The sequence below is a fragment of the Nerophis ophidion genome, unplaced genomic scaffold (assembly GCF_033978795.1).
Source record: "Nerophis ophidion isolate RoL-2023_Sa unplaced genomic scaffold, RoL_Noph_v1.0 HiC_scaffold_31, whole genome shotgun sequence".
Lineage (NCBI taxonomy): Eukaryota > Metazoa > Chordata > Actinopteri > Syngnathiformes > Syngnathidae > Nerophis > Nerophis ophidion.
Genome location: NW_026906953.1, coordinates 1,311,774 through 1,333,794, shown reverse-complemented (window position 1 = coordinate 1,333,794; position 22,021 = coordinate 1,311,774). Strand labels below are relative to the sequence as shown.

General features: G+C 40.3%; 1 long non-coding RNA gene across 1 annotated transcript; it reads right to left on the bottom strand.

Annotated features, from left to right (window-relative positions):
* Positions 1-707: 707 nt before the first annotated feature.
* LOC133546552 (uncharacterized) lies at positions 708-6,693 on the bottom strand. The gene is made up of 2 exons (XR_009805236.1): positions 6,370-6,693; positions 708-2,805 (listed from the first exon to the last, which is right to left on the bottom strand). It is a non-coding gene; the product is annotated as an uncharacterized LOC133546552 (long non-coding RNA).
* Between the last annotated feature and the right edge of the window lie 15,328 nt (positions 6,694-22,021).

Below are 22,021 nucleotides of genomic sequence, written 5' to 3'. Positions count from 1 at the left end.
CATTATTTCTCTCATCTTTACTGCTGGAGATCAGCTCACTGAGGATGTAAGCTACATTTTGCTATTTTAATTATCTTTAATTATTCATAAACAGACTAAAAACAAACCATCATTATCATTACTTCCTCATTTGTTTCACTCTCTACTAATTAAAACTATTCCAGCATGAAAACATTCAGGATGTTACACATCCCCAAAAGTAACATTTTACTATTTTATTAATATCATACATTATTACATTTAATATTCACATGTTAATGAAAATGTGTATTTCCACTCAGGGATTATTAAAGTATTTCTGATTCTGATAATTAAATCACTCTCAAAAAGCATTTAAAGCTGAATATATTTTTTACCATAGCTCAGCTTCACAATGCTGGAATATTGACTGCTGATATTAATATTCTTCTACTGTTTACAATATTACACTTAACTCTCTTTTTTTGCTCAAATGAACAGGATGAAAGTGTCTTTAATTGTCACTACTATCTATATATAATTATGTATATAATAATCTTCCATTCTTCACCTTCATTACCGCTTGATTTAACTCTCATCTTATTTTATCCATAGAGAACTTGACCATAAAAAAATGGCTGCACATCAATAAACCGTCACTAAACTTCAATAAAACTAAATACATCATATTTGGAGATTGTAAAAATGTAAAACACAAATTATGATGGATAATATTGAAATGAAAGGAATAAAGGTCATCACATTTTTATGAGTTAATATAGATGATGAAGTAAGCTGGACACTACATGTAAGTCATATAAAGAAAACAATAAAACAATGGTGTGCAATACTAAAGAGAATAAAATAAATACTTATGAATATTAACTATAATTATTGTACCCAACTTTAGTTGAAGCATACATTGTTCATTGCATAAAAGTCTGGGGACATACATATAAAACAATCACAAAACAATCATCATATTACGCAAGAGAGTAAAAAAGATAATTAATAAAATGGATTATAGAGACCCAAGAAATAATTCATAAAGTCACACATTTTAAAAGTAAATGATCTTGTATAAAAACAATTGTTCAAATGATGTATAAAGTAAATAATAATATGCTTCCAGAAGTGGTCCAGAAGATGTTTCAGATGTGAACCAGTAAATATGAACTAAGAGGGATTTATGTGTACTCAAAAGCAAAGGTATGAACACATGTAAAACAAATATGTACATCATATAAAGGAGTTCATCTATGCAATCATCTACAATTTGAAAAAAAAATGCAACTCTTCATTATTACATAAAACATATGAAACAATATTATGAATAAGTATAAAAGTAAATTATGGATATCTACACTTAAAATGTTTACTGTAAGTAACATATTTTATATACTGTTTATTCTCACCTTTTCAGTCAAAAATCTGTTCATTTTAAAGTACACAAATGTGTATAATAACTCATGTACTTGACTGAAATAAAAGCACTAATCTGAAATGTCTAATCTATAAATGTTAGATTCATAATAACATTATTGTACACACACAACAATGATGTCACACATGTTATATGTGCTGATGTTGTTAGAAAGTCAAAATGAAAGTCTGGACAGTTTATTTCAAATCCTGCAGTTTCATTTGCTGCTGCTGTTCTCACCAGCACACTTGTGTTTCTTACACTGCTACTTAGAAGACAATCTTTCACCACACACACTGCAACTCAACACTTTGTCTCCTGGGTGTCTTCTCATGTGTACTGTGAAAGATTGTCAGTGACGAAAGCTTTTGTTGCATCTTGAACAGGAGTAGGGTTTTTCACCAGAGTGTGTTCTCATGTGTGTTTTTAAAAGGGTCTTTAGAGTAAAATCTTTACCGCAGATTGAACCCGGAAAAGGTTTTTCACCAGTGTGTGTTCTCATGTGTGCTTTTAAGGTTTGATTTGTTACAAAACTTTTACCACATTCTGAGCAGGAAAAAGTTTTTTCTCTAGTGTGTATTCTCATGTGTACTTTTAACCTTTGATTTATTACAAAACTTTTGCCACATTCTGAGCAGGAAAAAGGTTTTTCACCAGTATGTATTCTCATGTGTGTTTTCAAATTGTGCCAATGCGTAAAATCTTTACTGCAGATTGAACATGAAAAAGGTTTTTCTCCAGTGTGTGTTCTCATGTGTCTTTTCAAATTTTGTCTTTTAGTAAAATCTTTACTACAGATAAAACATGAAAAGGTTTTTCTCCAGTGTGTGTTCTCATGTGTCTTTTCAGACGACTTTGGTATTTAAAAGTTTTGTGAGAGTGAGAAGATGTGAAGTGAGTGTTGTCAGTGTGACATGTCTTATCATCTTTAGAGTCTTCATCATCAGTGTCAGGAGAGTGTGACGTTGTGTCCTCACTATCTGATAGTGGAGCTAAGAGCTTGTCTGCTTGTGATCCTCCACAGTGGTCTCCATCAGCTTCTGTTGTCATGTGTTGTGTTGAGCTGCTGCTTGGAGGCTCCCCCCCTCCCCTCTCCTCACTTTCACCTTTCACCTCATCATCTTCACTCTTCACAGGGACACCAGTCACTGGCATCTTGGTGACATCAACCTCCTCCAGTCCTTCAAGATGCTCTCTCTGCTGACTGATGCTGTGCTCTTCCTCTTCCTCTTGAATGTGAGGGGTCAGTGGATCCACCTCTTCCTCTTTAAATCGGGGTGTCAGTGGGTCCTCCTCTTCCTTTTTAAAATGGGGCATCAGTAGGTATTTCTCTTCCTTCTTAATGTGGGAGGGCTGTGGCTCCTCCGTCCGCATCCTGAAGCTCCACTTCTGTTGCTCAGGGTGAAGATGTTCTTCACAGATGTCTGCAAGACAAACACACACCATGTCTGCTCAGTCACACAATGCATTCAGTACTTTTACATGCACTTAGGAAAAACAAGTTATCGTATGAAGTGTCTTGAAATCTCAGTGACGCACAAACACGCTGCTCTTTACAACATTATTTACAGGAATAGAAAAACAAACCAGGACGACAGGACTTTCTACTATGGATAGACGATATGGTTTAAAATGTATTTTACGATACATTATTTCATATACAATTAGTAATAAAACCATTTTAAAACAGGCTACATGTCAGGTTCAAACACTGATGACATCAATTAAACAAGACAAGATGCAAAGAATCAAACAGAGACATAATTCAATTTGGATTCAATTGAGGAGAAACGTGTCGACCTCTAACTTTTTACAGTGTCACCCACGCTCTGGCGAAAGATTGTACTCCCCCTTCTTTATTTTACTTTCTTCGACCACATGACCACAGCTACTTCGAGAGGGAAGTGTGTCGTAAACAGCGTTGCCTTTGGTTACGGAACAGTTCAAAAGAAAAGGTCGTAAATGAGTTCAAAAAGAGGTTCGTAAAACAGTTCAAAAAGAGGTTCGTAAAACAGTTGAAAAAGGAGGTTCAAAAAGAGGTCCCCTGGAGGGGACACTGGTTCTGCTTCCTCTTTGCTTTTGTAGTACTTGGGTCAGACAATATCTTTATGTTTGATTATAATACATGAAAGAAAACAGGAACACCTTCATCTTGCTTTCCCCAACACAGTGGAGTTTTACGAGCCTTACTCTTGGTAGGTTTCAAAGACAGCTTTTGCTTCTCACCAGTCACTCAATGCAACACAAAGTTTTTGTGATAACTTAGAAACAATTATTCTGACACTACACAGGCTCCTAATTTAGTTGCTGAAATATGCAGTCAAATATTACATAATTTCCAGAATTATTTTGTCAAATAAATAAACCAGATATTAATAGTAAATAAACAAGTACATTAATAATAATCGTTTCGACAAAATAATACAATTAGAAAAGACACAATATGTTACTGCATATGTCAACTGCCAAATTAGGAGCTTTTGTAACCCGCTTTGAATTTTTTCTATCATCAATCATATATCAAATGATGTATCGTGACATATATTGTTATTAGGATATAGATTTGAGGTCATATCACTCATACCAAACATTGGTTTGCCGAGTCATTTTGTTTGGCCCACCAAATATATTTATTTTTTTATAATCTTCAGATGTGTGTGTATTAAGGGTGTAACGGTACGTGTATTTGTATTGAACCGTTTCGGTACGGGGGTTCTGGTTCGGAGGTGTATCGAACAAGTTTCCACACGGACATATTAAGTAGAGCACCACACGTTGTGTCAACAATGTACACTGAGGCACAACACACAGCATGCTAACAACGACCGGGCTACTACAAAGTGTAAAAGCCAGAGCTGGAAGACCCTCCTGCATCGTTAAGATCTCCCGTTTGGGAACACTTCGGCTTTGCAGTGCGATACAACAATGGGTAACATGGCTTCAACAAAGAGAAAGACGAACAAACACAGCTCCGATCGCATTCAAGCAGCTTCTACTCTGCGACTCAGGCAGGGCTAAAGCAATAACAAATGCTGTTGGTGTTTTTACAACAGCAGATTTAAGACCATAGTGCATTAAAAACTCGATTTTGACCCACTTCTATGGTGGAAGAACAATGAGCCCACATATCCTCTTACTGCCAAGTTAGCCAGGCACTACCTCACCATACCTGCTACCTCTGTGTCCAGCGAAAGGGTATTTTTCACAGCTGGGGATATTGTAACTGCAAGCAGGTCTGCTCTTTCTGCAGACAAGGTGGATAAACTGATTTTTCTGGCAGAAAACATGAAAATTGATTGAAAGTCACCAGGGTTAAAGGCTGGAGGGTGGGAAAAAGAAAAGTTAATATGAGGCTGAGTTGACTTGAAATTGTTTAATGCTGCACTTTTTGTATGTAGAAGAAAAGTTTTGTCATTTTATTTAATCTGAGCAACAACTTGAAGCAGTTTAATGTTGCACTTTATATGTGAGAATGTTGCACTTTATATGTAGAAAGGTGTCATGACGCGGAGTCGAACCCGCGTTACCTCAGCGGCTGGAGCTGCGTGTGCCTCTGCTGACAGTGAGCCAAGAGGCGCCTCTGCTGACAGCGCACCAAGAAGCGCCCTCGCTCGTGCTGAGGGCACCACGCCCACGCAGCAACGAGCCTACACGCTATCAATAATCAACACACCTGGACTTGATGAGAGGGAGCAGCATAAAGACCAGCAGACCCGAGGACCCTTTGCCAGAACGTCGCTAACCTTCCAGTAAGCATCACGTCTGACATTCCCTGTTTTCCCAGTGAATTTCTTGCCCTTGTTTTGCTCTCTCTCTCTGTTTTCCCCTGGTTCATGTCCTTTTGTATTTCCTCAGTGACTACGCTATCCTTCCTTATTTGTGCCTTGTCACTCAACTCGCATCCGGATTCCTGACTGCTCTCCTCGATCCACGACCTCCCTGCTCGGACCCAGACCACGCTGCCCTGCTCTTGCCCATGACCTCTTGCATGTCCACGACCTGCCTCTTCGCCTTGCCCTCTTGGATTACGACGAAAGATACAACCAACATTTACAGACAACAACCCTTGGTAACATTTACATATTTAATATTACACATAGTGAAGTGAAGTGAATTATATTTATATAGCGCTTTTCTCTAGTGACTCAAAGCGCTTAACATAGTGAAACCCAATATTTAAGTTACAGTTAAACCAGTGTGGGTGGCACTGGGAGCAGGTGGGTACTCATTCACTTTGAGTAGCATACACACGCCACGCATTCATCAAAGGTTTTAAATAAACCTTGTAAACCGCAGTCCTGCCCTGGTTGTTGCCTCCTTCCCTTCTCTGGTACACAACAAAAGGTTTGGTTAAGAAACCAATTCTGAGCCTTATCTTATTTAGTTTTTATTGTGTGTGTATATATATATATATATATATATATATATATATATATATATATATATATATATATATATATATATATATATATATATATCTGCCTAGAGTCGGGACCCAGGGTGGTCTGTGCATCGGTTGGGGGCATCTCTGCGTTGCTGACCTGTCCCTGCTCGGGATGGTCTCCGGCTGGCCCCACTATGGATTGGACTCTCACTATTATGTTAGAAACTGGCTGGCCTGGGAACGCTTTGGGATCCCCCGGGAAGAGCTGTACGAAGCGGCTGGGGAAAAGAAAGGCTGGGCATCTCTTCTTAGGCTGCTGCCCCCGCAATCCGACCTCAGATAAGCAGAAGAAGATGGACGGATGGTTGGATGGATGGAAGGATGTGTAACACAACTTGATGTTTCCTGAAAACAGCGTCCAGTAGTTGATGTTGTCGCTCCTTCTCCTCTTTTGTTGAACAAAGTTCCTCCTTGTACTCTGCTATCGTTTTTTTTCTAACATCACACATTTTTCTTCAACAGCAGCAGTTAGTCGCTGATTCAGCAACACTCACATCATTTGTAATGTAGACATGTTCACACAATAAAAACACTTTACACTTACATTGGATCTCTGCTTTGATGTGTCGATCACTTCCGCCTCTCTTTGTTAGCAGCTAACAAGCTAAGCTAACCAGCAGGCTAGGCTAGCACGTCAAAGTGCACTCAGACTAATGTATCCGCATACAAACAATTAATAACGACGTTTACTCTGTTAAACGACACACATGTGCACATGTACGTTGTAATTAAGACCTAGAAACCATAATAACCAAAACAACGTCTTGTTTTGTTCTACCTCCTGTGTGACGTCATCGAGGTGTTCTCAACCGCAGAACAAATGTTGGCCAAATACGTGTTTCACTGGGACAATAGTGAGTGGTGCACACTTCCTTCAAACACGTGTTTCACTGGGACAATAGTGAGTGGTGCACACTTCCTTCGCCCGGCCACAGAAGACAAAAAAGAGTTGCTGGTGTAACAATAGGAAGAATATATTCCACTCCTCTCTTGTACACGCGGCTTATGAGGTAATATACATGATATATTTTCATATTATTTATCTTATTTACCTCATATGTTGTTCGAAGCTAACGTGCTAGCTTTAGCCCGCTAGCAGGCCTTTGTAGCAAATGCGAGCGTTTTTCTTGAGTGTATTTTATATGTTCTCTATGAGAATTATATTGACTTATTTAATACTTTAACTGTTTTTTGTTGTATATTACAGTCACGCTTAACATCATTAAATATTTGTTACTAGAAAGAAACGAACGTCTTGTAATTTAAGTCTGGAATAAGTCACATGGTATAATAATAATAATACATTTTATTTGGTATAGCGCTTTTCAGTGTACTCAAAGATGCTTTACAGGATGAAAAAATAATTACAAATATTATTATTATAATGACAGTAGAATATTATTGCAGTGGTCTATTTTGTGTTGGTGTCAACTTTATTAACAATAGATATAAATGATGTTTGCATGCACTTCTATTCCTTTGATAACATCCATCCATTTTCTACCGCTTGTCCCTATTTGGGGTTGCGAGGGGGGACAGGGGGTGTTGGAGCCTATCTCAGCTGCATTGGGTGGACATATCATGGAAATTAAATCAGCTGGTGTTTGTTATTACGAAAACACTATTTGCACAATTGTAAGTGATTAATGCTTATTCAGTCAGACTAAAATAAATATTTAATGAAATAAATGTTAAATATGAAAAATGGCTTTAATATACTGGCCACAAATTGAATATGCATCAATATTTTGTTTGTAATCAAATCATGAGGTACCCAAATATTCTAATATATATATATATATATATATATATATATATATATATATATATATATATATTAGGGCTGGGCAACGATTAAACATTGTAATCGAAGTTAATCGCACTATTTCTCCGATTAATCGCGATTAACTGCATTGTATACACAAAGCCCAATAATGAATTCAAAAGTAGTGTGTAGTGCACCTTTATTGGAATATTCTCTCACATGAACAAAAGCGCCAAAACATTTGTTGTGCAAACAATTTAAATCAGTCCTTGTTAAACAGTAGCAGTTAAATAGCATATTTTATGAAAATCAACTCAAAAAATGTAAATACAAACATTTAAGGTAATTGCCACTGCCAGGGTATTTAAGTTATCCTGTTTGTTATGGAAAATAAATATAATCTACATACAAATCTCTGAGCCACAATCATAACATCTGAACAGGCAATTTCTGAGGTAACAGCAGAAACATTTTTTTAATCAGGGATCTTATGTTTAAAAAACTATATTATAGGTAGTGGGCTCTTTTAGGGAATGTTTGATCAAATTATCCGTAGTAGCAATATTAATAATGTTGTGTTTATTCTGCGTAGTGCACTTAAAATAATTATGACCATAGGACGGCGTGGCGCAGTGGCAGAGTGGCCGTGCGCAACCCGAGGGTCACTAGTTCAAATCCCACCTAGAACCAACCTCGTCACGTCCGTTGTGTCCTGAGCAAGGCACTTCACCCTTGCTCCTGATGGTTGCTGGTTGGCGCCTTGCATGGCAGCTCCCTCCATCAGTGTGTGAATGTGTGTGTGAATGGGTAAATGTGGAAGTAGTGTCAAAGCGCTTTGAGTACCTTGAAGGTAGAAAAGCGCTATACAAGTACAACCCATTTATTTATTTATTTATCATTTATCTAGGAATTGATATGATGCGAATTTTCCGATTGTTTGCTTGGTACTTTAATTAACTGAACGCATCATATACATGGTACTATATTGTGATGTTATGAGCCAGGGAAAAAAAGAACTACCCTACCCAGCATGCAACAGGACTGACGAGCATGCGCGGTAGCCCGGTATAGGTTGTGTGTCGCCATGACAGCATCTTGTATGTTGTGATATGCAGACTCTGAAAGCAAACGTTAAGAACTCAGCCAACACTCCTGGTCTGCATTATTCATAAATAGACAGACAACACATATACTCCGCTGCTTCACAGGCCGCTGGATGTAGCCGGCAAAGTATTCCCATGCTAGCTAGCCGGTCTAGCAAGCACGCCTCATTCAGTCCAAAACGGCCCGATCTATCCACATTCAGAATTGTCTGGCGGTCGTAAGTGATCCCGGAGTGACCACGCTGTAAGCCAGCCATGAAATTTGCAGAATTGTCCGGTATTTTTGCCAAATGTTCCATCTTTAGCAAGAGCTCCTCCACGCCGAAGCCCGTCCGGGCGTCGCCATCTTGTTAAGAAAAGGCGTTAACAAAATAAAAGCATGTAAACAACATACGCAAATGTGCGATCAAATAATTGTCGGCATTAATAGAGTGATGAATTAACTCGTAATTAACGCATTAATTTGCCCACTCCTAATAAATATATATATATATATATATATATATATATATATATATATATATATATATATATATATATATATATATATATATATTCTCACGCCAGCACATTTCTTGGCATGGTGTGAGTGAGGTTCAAGCAACATACTATCACACGGCCACACTCGCTGGCACTTGTTCCACGTGCTTCGCTGTACTTCTGTTTCTTGTCTGTTGGGCAAAAAATGTTGCTTTTGCAGAAGGAAAAACAAGGAGAGGATATTGTGCGTAAAAGTAAAGCCAACCGACCACAGCTCTGTAGTCCTGGTCACCGTTGACGTGAGGTGGGACTATTTTGGAGGTGCACGTCAAGGTTGGCTGGTAGGTTGGTAGTGGGAGGAGCCAGTTGGCGTCACTTGATGCTGCAGCACAATGACACTTTTATACGTGCAGACTGACTTCATGCAGTCATGACGGTATTAAAATCCCAGCAGGAGGTTTTCTATAAGTTGTTACTTTTTAATCAATAATTAATGTAAATGCAGAAAACAGGATCAATAACACAATTCATAATAATCAATAACTGATGATTATTCCATGTGTAGAAGAACATCACTACAAAGTGGTGTCAGTCCACTTGGAAAATATTATATTTGATAGACTAAAAAATATTTGACACATCTGAGCTGAAGTTTGTTTGTGTTGTCTTGCGGACGTCCAACAGATGAACGCTCGTCAAGAAGAACGTCCCCTTCAGCAGCAGGAGGATCCACAGCCCCCCCACATTAAAGAGGAAGAGGAGGAAGTGTGGATCAGTCAGGAGGGAGAGTGTCCTGTAGGGCAGGAGGAGGCTGATGTCAGCAAGTTTCCACTGACTGTTGTCTCTGTGAAGACTGAAGAGCATGAAGACAAACCACCTGAGTCCTCACAGCTTCATCACAGTCCAAGTAAGCACAACATCCACATATCATCTAATACAATGTTTGTGACACATGTTCATCCGGGGGACACATTTATCACTAAAGATGGAGATATATTTGCTTTTTAACACCACCATTTAAAAATGAATGCTCATCAATCATCAACAGTGTAATTGCTGGGGTGTAACCATGTGACCTAGAGGCCGTCCTCCTTACCTCACGTGGTCAAATGAAGGCAAACATTCAATATGGCTTCTGTTTATTTACCTTTAGCAGCACATATGTCAGCATATTTCAAAGGTTTAGTGGTGAAGATAAGAGCTGTATACCAAGTACCATTTTTTTTTAGTACTGGTTCCTAAAGGCCTACTGAAAGCCACTACTAGCCACCACGCAGTCTGATAGTTTATATATCAATGATGAAATATTAACATTGCAACACATGCCAATACGGCCTTTTTAGTTTACTAAATTGAAATTTTACATTTCCAGGGAGTTTCGTCTTGAAAACGTTGTGTTACGATGACGTGTACGCAAGACGTCACGGGTTTTTAGGAAGTATGAGCGCTGCACACACACACAGCTAAAAGTCGTCTGCTTTAACGGCATAATTACACAGTATTTTGGAGATCTGTGTTGCTGAATCTTTTGCAATTTGTTCAATTAATATTGGAGAAGTCACAGTAGAAAGATGGAGTTGGGAAACTTTAGCCTTTAGCCACACAAACACACGGTGATTCCTTGTTTAAAATTCCCGGAGGTGAAACTTTCCTATGGATCAGAGCGCGGTCACGAGAACATGAATCACGACCACACGTCAACCAGCAGGTTTCGGTGAGATAATTGTGGTTAAAACGTCGCTTCTTACCGGAGAAAAGCTGAGCTTGTGCCATCCATAAAGCTGCCGTCAACTCCTCTGAGACACTGGCGTCAAGACACCCGTGGAGACACACCTCCGACTATCAGGTACTATTTAACTCACTAAAACAATAGCAACACAATAGAAAGATAAGGGATTTCCCAGAATTATCCTAGTAAATGTGTCTAAAAACATCAGAATCCGTCCCAATGCAATCGCGTTTTTTTTTTTTTCTAGTCCGTCGCTATCAATATCTTCAACCACAAATCTTTCATCCTCACTCAAATTAAAGGGGAAATTGTCGTTTTCTCCTGTCCGAATAGCACTTTTTGTTGGAGGCTCCCATTAAAATCAATGTGAATATGTGAGGAGCCCCCACACTTGTGACGTCATTGTCTGCGACTTCCGGTAGAGTCAGGGCTTTTCTCTTAGCACCGAAAGTTGCAAACTTTATCGTGGATGTTCTCTACTAAATCCTTTCAGCAAAAATATGGCAATATCGCGAAATGATGAAGTATGACACATAGAATGGACCTGCTATCCCCGTTTAAATAAGAACATCTCATTTCAGTAGGCCTTTAATTATGTGGTCCATGAGGACCGTGAAGATTCTGGACTAACGATACAACTATTTGTATTTTTAATTCCAGCTGACTGAGGTAACTATGACACGTTGTCACATTGAGTTCAGCTGCCGCTGCTACACATTACAATCAGCTTTGAATAATGACAAATAAGGAAGCAACAAAAGTGTGATGTGTGTGTTATTGAGAAGAAGATGACATAACTGCATTTCACCTTGCACTGCACACATAGTTGACTTCTTTAAGACTTCAACCTCTTCTGCAAATAGGAATGCTATTTAAAATGCCTCTTTTCCACTTTTTTATTTCCACAAATGACATGTAGTACCGACAAGAGTACCGATAAATACTGGTATCGATAAGGAATATTGATTAGGGTATCATATCCATAAATCTATAAATGTACATCCCTACTGAAGATACAAGCCAGATATTGGTCTCAAGATGGCGGCGCCCTGCTCGGCTGCGGCTGCAGAGGCTCTTGGTAGTAATAGAACATTTTGGCAATTCTACCAGTAATTTCTGTGAATTTCATGGCTGGCTTCCAGCGTGGACACTCCGTAGTAACGTAGGACCGCCAGACAATTTTGGATGTGGATGGATCGGGCAGTATTAGACCGAAAGATGCGTATACGTTGGACCTCCTCGCTATCCTGGGAATACTACGCCGGCTACATCCAGCGGCCTGTGAGGCAGCGGAGCCTAGTACCAGAGGGGACCGCAGACAGAGGAGACATAAGCGGTGTGATCAGAAACAGAAACGGAGATGCCGAGCGGGGCTAACAACAAAGCTAAAGGCTAATCCTCACAGAACGCCGCTTCCTTCCATCCTGCTCTCAAATGTCCGCTCACTGGAGAACAAACTGGACTACCTGAAGCTGGATTCATATGCAATACACTGCTGCTGGAATTGTAGGAATCAATAAAGTACTATCTATCTATCTATTTATCTATCTAGATGAGAGACTGCTGCGCCATATTTCTCACAGAAACGTGGCTGAAACCATTCGTCCCGGGCGAGGCAGTTAGCATCGAGGAGCTAACTATGTTTGGGTCGGATAGGAGCAGCACTCTCACTGGTAAATCCCGAGGCGGTGGTGTTTGTATATACATCAATAACAACTGGTGCAACAACGGGAAGAACGTCTCATGTCACTGCTCTCCCGATGTAGAAATATTAACTATAAAATGCAGGCCATTTTATTTACCTCGGGAATTCAGTGCTATGATCTTCACAACAGTGTACATTCCCCCCAGTGCTCACACCAAAGAAGCTTTGAATGCTTTGTGCTGCTCCATCAATGAACTGCAAACTACACATCCAGAGGAAGTTTTCATCGTTGCAGGGGATTTTAATCAAGCTTACATGAAAACAGTTTTCCCTCATTTCCATCAATATGTGAATTTTGCAACCAGGGATGGAAGCAAGCTGGACTTGGTTTATAGTAATATTAAACAGGCGTATAAAGCTGCACCACGCCCCCACCTGGGCTCCTCAGACCATCTATATGTGATGCTAATTCCTGCATACAAGCCCCTGCTGATCAGAAAGCAAGCTACAGTGAAGCAGGTGAGGACCTGGCCAGAGGGAGCAATGGAAGCATTACAAGACTGCTTCGGAACCACAGACTGGGACATGTTCAAGGCAGCCGTCACCGATAATCATAACACATGTGTGGAGGAGTATGCAAAGTCTGTGTCCGCATACATTCAGAAGTGCATGGAGGATGTCAGTGTGATCAGATTAGGGGCGGCATGGCGTAGTGGGTAGAGCGGCCGTGCCAGAAACCGGGGGGTTGCAGGTTCGCTTCCCACCTATTAACATCCAAATCGCTGCCGTTGTGTCCTTGGGCAGGACACTTCACCCTTGCCCGTGGTGCCGCTCACACTGGTGAATGAATGATGAATGAATGATTGGTGGTGGTAGGAGGGGCCGTAGGCGCAAATTGGCAGCCACGCTTCCGTTGGTCTACCCCAGGGCAGCTACAGATGTAGCTTACCACCACCAGGTGTGAATGAATGATGGCTTCCCACTTCTCTGTGAGCGCTTTGAGTATCTAACAATAGAAAAGCGCGATATAAATCGAATCCATTATTATTATTATTATTATCAAGAACATCCCCACACGGGCCAACGAGAAACTCTGGATGGATGAACAGTGAGGTACTGCGTGCAATGCTGAAGGCTCGGAACAAGGCGTTTAAGTCTAGCGACATGGTAGCAGTAAAAACAGCCAGAGCTAACCTGAACCGTGCCATTAAGGTTGCAAAGGTGCTCACAGTCAGAAAGTGCAGGACTTCTTCCAGAACCCCACGAACACTCGACAAATGTGGCAGGGCATACAGGTCATCACGGACTATAAAGCTGCCCCCCGTCCCTGTGACAACAGTATCAGCTTCCTAAATGACCTAAACAACTACTTTGAAAGGTTTGAGGCACTTAACACCCCTCCGGCGAGAACATCCATCACTCCGGCGAGAAAAAACACCCCTCGCTCTGATGAGCAGCCGCTCAACTTGGACACAGCGGATGTCCTGAAAACCCTGAGGAAAGTGAACCCCCGGACCTGATGACATTCCGGGCCAGGTGCTTCAGGGATGTGCAGACCAGTTGGCGGGGGTTCTCACAGACATCTTCAACATCTCGCAGGGAGGTGGTGAAACATCTGGTTGACTGGTGCAGAACCAACAACCTGGTCCTGAACGTCGACAAGACCAAGGAGGTCATCGTTGACTTCAGGAAGCACCGGTCCAGCCACACTTCACTCTTCATCAACGGCACAGCGGTGGAGATGGTAAGCAGCACCAAGTTCCTGGGGGTGCAGATTACTGACAATATAACCTTGTCCCTACACACCGGAGATCTTGTAAAAAGAGCTCAGCAGCGCATGCACTTTTTGCGTCGGATGTAAAGAGCACAGCTCCCTCCCCCCATTCTCACCACATTCTACAGAGGAACTATAGAGAGCCTGCTGACCAACAGCATCTCTGTCTGGACTGGAGCCTGCAATGGCTCAGACTGGAAGTCTCTCCAGAGAGTGGTGAGGACGACGGAAAAGATTATCAGGTACCTGAGGCAGAGCAACAGCCCCAGAGCATGATTGACCCCCCACCATGCTTAACAGTAGGGATGGTGTTCTTCTCTTTGTAAGCTTCATTTTTTTCTCCTCCAGACATAACGTTGATTCATAGGCCCAAAGAGTTCCAGTTTTGTCTCATCACTCCATAGAACAGTTTCCCAAAACATTTGGGGTTTGTCCAGATGATTTTTTGGCATACTGGAGTCTATTTTCCTTGTGCCTGGTAGTCAGAAGTGGGGTGCGCCTGGGAGTTTTGGCATGGAGGCCTTCATCTCGTAGTGCGCACCTTATTGTCTGGGACGAAACCTGCGTTCCCCCCTCTGCAATGTCCTGTTGTAGTTCCTCAGTTGTTACCCGGGGGTTTTTCACCACTGTACACACACAGCATCCTCTTTCTACCACGCCCAGGTAGTGTTTCCACTGTGCCTTTAGCTTTAAACTTGCCAATTATGCTCCCAACTGTGTCTCTTGGAATGTGTAATGTCTTTGCTATTTTCTTATATCCATATCCTTTCTTATGAAGAGAAATTACCTCCTCTCTTGACTTCTTTGACCACTCCCTGGACTTCACCATGTTGCAAATACACCATTGACTATCTACAAGAAGCTGAGCGTCAGTCTTTTTCAATCACTTTAATTGTTGCTCGTTATGGTTCTAATCACATCTACAGGTGTGTTCAACACCTGATTGAAAAGACCTTATTCAAATTCTGTTCTTAAGAGTTATGATCTGCAAGAGGTTGAATAATTTTGTCAATGAGATATTAAGAAAAATGTCCTTTTTTGGTATTTTGTAAAATACAGTGTTACGATTTGAGTTGCATTTGTCAATTTGAAACATCTTTATTTGATATGAGTATAAACAAAATACGGAATAAATGTCCAACTTGCTAAAACACCAAAATTGTGTGGCGGTTTAATAATTTGGATCACAACTGTATATCTGCACCTTATTGTTTTCTTTTTATCCTGCACTACCAAGAGATAATGCAACGAAATTGCGTTCTTATTTGTACTGTAAAGTTCAACTTTGAATGACAATAAAAAGGAAGTCTAAGTCTAAATATCTTATAAAAAATAAAATCATTTTTTTATTTGGATTTAGTTACTTCTCCGCTGTCCATCAATGTCTCAACACCTTTGAGAGATGATTTAATCTAGTTCATTTCTACTAATTAGCTATGTTTTGTTGATATCAAACATCAGAATCAAACATACTTTATTAATCCCTGAGGGGAAATAAACATTTTCAGCAGAATCCCATTCAAGGTCAGACAAACATTCCAGGGAGACAGAACAGGATCGCTGACGGGTCTGCCAACTTGCGGCGCCCCTTGCAAAAAAGGTGAGATACATACAGGTAAACAAGTGGGGGGAATGTGAGAAAAAATTTAAAATCGGTCTCAGCCTGGGCCCTTGGAGAGGGGGTCCAGACTGAGGCCAAGGGAAAAAAACAACTTATAGCCCTAGCATACATCCCTCTTTCATGTGTAAGAGGGAAACATCAAAGAAGACAAAGGACATTAAAAGAGCAGAGCTGATGCAACCAGACACTTCTACATACATACATGAATAAAAAGTAAAAGAAACAAATACACTGTGGTGGCTTTTGCGGTGTTCCACGCCATTGTCTGTTGGGGTGAAGGGAGCTTGGCCAGAGACGGGAGCAGACCCAACAAAGCAACCAAGAGAGCCGACTCCACCCTCGGCCGCCGACCAAGTCTCGGCCAGTGTCCAGTCCGCATGGATGAGTGAGGATACGTCCAAGGAGACCGAGGTGTCCGATACCTGCTCATTCAGCCAAGACACTGTGAAGCTTTTCCGTCCCGGCGCTCAGTGCTAGCTCCGCAGTCCTGTCTCTTCATCTGCATCTCCTCCAGTCTCTCCAAACGGATTCTGGTGTGGCAGAGACCCAGCAGCCGGTCTCCATGGCCACAAGGCTCTCGGGAGGCAGATCCAGAAGTCCAAAAAAAGCACCGCAGAAGTCACGAAAGTACCACCCCTTGTCACACAGTCCCAAAGGGTCCGGACCAAAAGGCATGAATATATATATATATATATATATATATATATATATATATATATATATATATATATATATATATATATATATATATATATATATATATATGTATATATATATGTATATATATATATATATGTATATATATATGTATATATATATATATGTATATATATATGTATATATATATATATTTTTATATATATATATATATATATATATATATGTATATATATATATATATGTATATGTATATGTATATATATATATATATATATGTATATGTATATATATATATATATGTATATGTATATGTATATATATATATATATATATGTATATGTATATATATATATATATGCATATGCATATGTATATAAACACATGAAAAGAAGATGGAAACACTAAAGGATGACACAAGAGCACAGAGCTCCTGCCAACAGCAGCCACTACAGGGTCGCCATCTTGGGGGGGGAATTGCAGCATACAAGCTACAACAACACAGAAATCGTAAAAGTTTCCTAAAGGAAAATGTTCATATTTAAATAAGTAGAGTAAATAAATCATAAACAGGATTTTACAGTTTAAATGCAAATGTTGATGCTCCTCTTAGACACTGTTCTTTGTTCTCTTTCGGGTGTACAAGCAGCTGTCTTGTTTGTATGTAAGTGTTTTACTGCTGTGTTTATTTTTTTCATGAGTTTTTGTATTGCTTCCCTGATGTACCGTATGGTTTTGACATCTTGAATGTCAACGTGGGGACTGATGAGATCCTCAGAGACATTATCAGAATATATGCAGGACAAAGTGTCATGTGACTGGTAAATCTGGACTTTTCTAAAGCATTTGTTCGTCTAACTTGTGTATTGAAGAACATTTCCCTGAGCAGCAAGAGCGGACCTCAAGGATGGAGCAGAATCAGTCACAACCCCTTGTATTAAAAAGGAAATGGAGGTTCTGCAGTACCCCAAGATTAAAGAGGAAGAGGATTCAAAGCAACCCCACATTAAAGGGAAGGAGGAGCCAGATAGCTCTCACATTAAGGAGACAAATGAATCACAGCCCTCCCTTACCTTACAGAGAAAGAGGAGTCACAGCTCTACTCACAATAAAGAGGAAGAGTAGGACTCACTGACTTTTTGCTGCGTCAACACAGAAAAAGGTTAAGTGAAATAACTTAGATGTTAACTATCGGTCAATAATGCTTGTCTTTCTCTCAGACAGACAGGGCTTTACTGTCCGTAACACACACACGCACGCACACACGCACGCACACATCGCAAAATGAGCTAACGTTACGCTAAAAGCTAATCAGCCTTCACCTCAAGGACTGTGAGCGAGCTGAGCTACCGCCTATACCTCCAGATCGTCAACGGGCTCATAGTGATGTTACAAGTAGTTGACTGGGAGGTGTTTATTATGATATGGGGATCGTCCGCTGCATTATGCTCACCTGCTGAACACCTTTCTGCTAACATGCACCGTCTCTCCTCTCTGCCTGCCTCTGCCGTGAGCCCTGATTCCATGCACTCTGAATACGCACTGCTGATTGGCTCTTACCGCTTTGCCTGTAACCAATCAGATGGTTGTGTGGGTGGGACAATGCTGGGGGCTGCAGAGACATAGTGACAGAGACAGAGGCAGTACGAAGCGTACCAGCTTGTTAAGACTTTAGTTTAGCACAAAATGATAATATCAATACGTCTAATGAAGTCAAATACAAATAAGGCAACAAGAGAAGTATCCTACACTTCTCTTTTGTAAAGTAAATGTGAACATGCGATACGGGCATCTACATCGACTATATGATTTGCCTGAGAAGCCAGACAGGACAAAAAAACAAAAAATGTTTTTTTTTTTTTAAAACTTTAGTTTAGGCGGTGGGTAATGTGTTGATGTTGTTAAGGTGGCCTGGCAGTATAGCTCGGTTGGTAGAGCGGCCATGCCAGCAACTTGAGGGTTCCAGGTTCAATCCCAGCTTCTGCCATCTGAGCCATTGTGTCCTTGGGCAAGACACTTTACCCACCTGCTTCCAGTGCCACCCACATTGGTTTAAATGTACACTTCCACGTGATGTAGAACAGTAGTACCACATTTTAAACATACACACACATCTAAAGAATATAAAAATAAATATATTTGGTGGGCCAAACAAAATGACTCGGGGAAACAATGTTTGGTATGGGCCATATGACTTAAAATCTATATCTTAATAACAATATATGTCACGATATATCATTTGGTATATGATTGCTAATAGAAGAATTTCAAAATGGGTTACAAAGGCTCCTAATTTGGCAGCTGACATATGCAGTAACATATTGTGTCATTTCTAATTGTATTAATTTGGCGAAACAATTATTATTAATGTACTTGTTTATTTACTGTTAATATCTGGTTGCTTTATTTGAGAAAATAATACTGGAAATGATGAAATATTTTACTGCATATTTCATCAACTAAATTAGGAGCCTGTGTAGCCTGTTTTAAAACGGTTCTATTAATAATTCTATAAGAAATAATATATGACAGAATCAATTTTAAACCATCAACCGTCTATCCATTGTAGAAAGTCCTGTTGTGCTGGTTTGTTTTTCCTTCCTGTGAATAATGTTGTAAAGAGCAGCGTGTTTGTGCGTCACTGAGATTTCAAGACAGTTCATACGATAACTTGTTTTTCCTAAGTGCATGTAAAAGTACTGAATGCATTGTGTGACTGAGCACAGATGGATGTTTCTAAAACGTGTTTGTCTTCTTGTGGCCTGCAGACGTCTGTGAAGAACATCTTCTCCCTGAGCAACAGAAGTGGAGCTTCAGGATGGAGCCACAGCCCTCCCACATTAAAAAGGAAAAGAAACACCCACTGATCCCCCATTTTAAAGCGGAAGAGGATGACCCACTGACCACTCACATCAAAGAGGAAGAGGAGGACTCATTGACCCCCAATTTTAAAAAGGAAGAGGAGAAGCCACTAATAACCCATTTTAAAGAGGAAGAGGGGGACCCACTGACACCCCATTTTAAAAAGGAAGCGGTGGATCCACTGAGCCCTCACATTAGAGAGGAAGAGGAGGAAGAGGGCATCAGTGAGCCTAAATGGTTGGAGGAGTTCCCAGTGACTGGTGTCCCTGTGAAGAGTGAAGATGATGAGGTGAAAGGTGAAAGTGAGGAGAGGGGAGGGGGGGAGCCTCCAAGCAGCAGCTCAACACAACACATGACAACAGAAGCTGATGGAGACCACTGTGGAGGATCACAAGCAGACAAGCTCTTAGCTCCACTATCAGATAGTGAGGACACAACGTCACACTCTCCTGACACTGATGATGAAGACTCTAAAGATGATAAGACATGTCACACTGACAACACTCACTTCACATCTTCTCACTCTCACAAAACTTTTAAATACCATTGTCGTCTGAAAACACACATGAGAATACACACTGGAGAAAAACTTTTTTCATGTTCAAACTGCGGTAAACATTTTACTCAGAGGCCAGATTTAAAAGTACACATGAGAACACACACTGGAGAAAAACCTTTTTCATGTTCTATCAGTGGTAAAGATTTTACTCAGAGGCCACATTTGAAAGTACACGTGAGAACACACACTGGAGAAAAACCTTTTACATGTTCAGTATGTTGTAAAAGTTTTTTACAAAGTCAGCATTTGAAAAGACACATGAGAAGACACCCAGGAGAGAAAGTGTTGAGTTGCAGTGTGTGTGGTGAAAGATTGTCTTCTAAGTACCAGTGTAAGAAACACAAGTGTGCTGGTGAGAACAGCAGCAGCAAATGAAACTGCAGGATTTGAAATAAACTGTCAAGACTTTAACTTTGACCTTCTAAAAACATCAGCACATAGTTTCTAAGATTTATAGATGAGGTATTTTAGATTATTGCCTTTTTTCAGTCAAGTACTACACATGACAAGTGTTTTTTAAAGTTGTTCATGATTTATCCCCCTTTTTTAGAATTCCTCAAACATTATCAATTTCAGAAAACATGGGAACGTTTGGAATGTTTGGGAAAAGTTAATTATGTACATCATCCCACAGAGCTTTACTGTACATCCATCCATTTGTTCTACCACTTGTCTCTTTCATTTCGTATGTATAGCATTTAATCACATACTTGTCCGCCAAAGGGTGTTGCGTTTTGGAGGAACTCCTTCTGTCAGAGTGCTGTTCACACTTCTTTTACTGCGGAAATCTACTCACAAAAACAATCCAAACAGTAGGAAACAAAAAACGATGGTGCGAAAAAGAGAAGACTAAATGTGCATTTTGGAAAAAATAACAAAAGCTACTTCTATACACAAATAAAGTCAACTTGGTTTGGAGTTACAAGACGTGCACACTACAAAACAACACCAAGATGGATGGCACTGGGAATGGCCAAGGTAGCAAAATACTCAAAGCATGGAATCAACTGGCGTGTAGTGGAATCGCCGAGTGCCATCCAGCTGTCAAGGTGCTGCTTAAGTAGCACCAGGGTCAATTGGAAGCAGCTGTGCACGTCCCACAACTCCGCCCACAAAGGCAACACAGGAACTCTAGGAGGAAGGAGAAATGTAAGAACAAGGTCAACTGCACCAAAAGACGAAAACTGACTGTTGGAGCCAAATTTCCTTATTTGCTTGTATTGTTTTTATTTTGCTTTCTCTGATTGATAGCTGGCTTCAGTTCATGCTGAATTTCCCTTTCTGCAGATTGCTCCGCCCACTTCCTGTTGAGAACCAGGAAGTGTTGACAGGGTTGGGACTGTTGCTATGGTGTGGTTGCCATGGTAGCCTCCTTTAATTGTGTTCAGCTGGGAACACTGGGGGGTGATTGCATGGAGGACAAACAGTTTTGGAGCGTGTGGTGTGGTGTGTGGTCAGGTCTCACTGCTGTGACAATGTGCCATTCAAGGTCAGCATACATAATGTTCTAGAACCTACTTTTCATTTCATTTTGATAGCTTGGAATAAAGGGATTGTCATATCCAAACACATTTCTACAGTACTGGACATTCAATCATCAAACTGGTCAACACAGTATCAGTATCAGTATCAGTATCAGCCCAAAGATAAGTGCTGTACAATGAGAATAAAATGCCTCATAGCCGATTATACAAATGTGATCAATTCATCTAGATGCTGTCCTGCCACAGTGAATAGGTTTCCCTGTGAAAGGGCAAAGTCCTTGCAGGGTCTTTTGTCCTAATGACTGTCTGGATAAAGTGAGGAGACTATAATATAGGAAAACAATTTATTTTTACAAATAAACTAGAATAAATAACACATTTTTACAGGAAGCTAAATTGGACAGAACACCTGCATCATCTTCTCAACAACACCCACATTCTTACAAACAACATATTTAAGAATGGTGGCGTTAAATACAAAGTGCATTCAGATACAAACAATTATTTTTGATGTTTA